The sequence below is a fragment of the Fukomys damarensis genome, unplaced genomic scaffold (assembly GCF_012274545.1).
Source record: "Fukomys damarensis isolate Sample0158 unplaced genomic scaffold, DMR_v1.0_HiC HiC_scaffold_25, whole genome shotgun sequence".
NCBI lineage: Eukaryota > Metazoa > Chordata > Mammalia > Rodentia > Bathyergidae > Fukomys > Fukomys damarensis.
This window is the reverse complement of record NW_022900937.1, coordinates 34,592,274-34,593,520: the sequence shown is the minus strand read 5'-3', so window position 1 is coordinate 34,593,520 and position 1,247 is coordinate 34,592,274. Positions and strand designations below refer to the sequence as shown.

Sequence of the window (1,247 nt, the reverse complement as noted above, 5' to 3'; positions counted from 1 at the left end):
ACTTTTTAAACTATGAAAACCCTGAGAGATTGTACCTTCTAGTTGAAATAAAGTATTTATAATAGATTGTGGCTTCAGATTCTGCTTCTTAGACCTCTAGGGAATGTTCTTAATGAATTTTATAGGTTTCTGAGGACGATTTTTGTTTTCTTTCAAATTTGAAACTGCTTCCTTACAAGAGGTCTGGATATCGCTGTAGCATTTCATACACTTTCTGAGAGAAACTGCATTTTCTTGGCCACTGAAGTTGTTTTTCACGTAATCAAAAAACAGTTTATACATCTTGATCCTATTCTTTTTTAACTGTGTGTTTCTTTGAAGTTAAAATGGCTGTGATAGCCTCGTCAAAAACAGTCTTCAATCCCTTCTGGGTTAAAGCTGAACATTCCACATAGCCGCATGCTCCTATCTCTTTGGCTAGTTTCTGTCCTTGTTCCACACATACAGGTTTTTCTTTCATATCATTCAGTCTTGCTGAAGTTTTGGGGTTATCTCGGAGATCAGTCTGAGAGCCCATTAACAGAAAGGGTACATTTAGTACATGTTCCTTACGTTTCCAGTACCCACTCTTTCCACATTTTGAAACAAGGCTGGATTGACCAGGGAGAAGCATATGAGGAAGTCATCACTCATTGGAGAGGATGAAGACCTCAGACACCATATAGTTTTCCTGTCTGGAAGTGTCACAGAGCCCCAGGAGGTACAGCTTGCCCCTCACAGTGACACTCACAGTGGTCAAACACGGTGAGCATGTACTCCCCGGGAAGGCATCGGGGGTGCAGCTCATGAACAGGCACACCCTGCCCACCGCCCCATCATCCACCACCATGCACTTCAGCATCAGCGTGCTGGGCCGTGAGCCATGCTGCATCTGCCAGCCTTAGGCATAGTCCCTGCATCCCCCTCACAGGCACAACTCAGCCCCAGCTTGCCTGGGGGGCCACCGCCGCAGTCCCTGGCCCCATGCAGTGGTGCCCCCAGCTGGAGGGGAGGGCAGGGGGTGATGGGCCCAGGCACAGCCACCACGGCCTCCTCGGTCACTGCTGCCAGGGTCCCCTAGCCGGCCCAGTCCCCACTTCCTCTGTGCGGCTTCGCTGGATTGTAAGGCTGGCCGGCCCAGGGGGAAAAGGAAATTTCACAGAGGGTAGCTATGGGGAGGGATGGATTTTGCTTCTTAATCCATTCTGACAGTCTATTTCTTTTTATTGGTGAATTGAAGCCATTAACATTGGTAGTTATAATTGATA

The 1,247-nt window shown here is 47.7% G+C and overlaps 1 pseudogene; it reads right to left on the bottom strand.

Moving 5' to 3' along the window:
- Window positions 1-254: 254 nt before the first annotated feature.
- Window positions 255-871, bottom strand: LOC104861291 (annotated as a pseudogene).
- Between the last annotated feature and the right edge of the window lie 376 nt (window positions 872-1,247).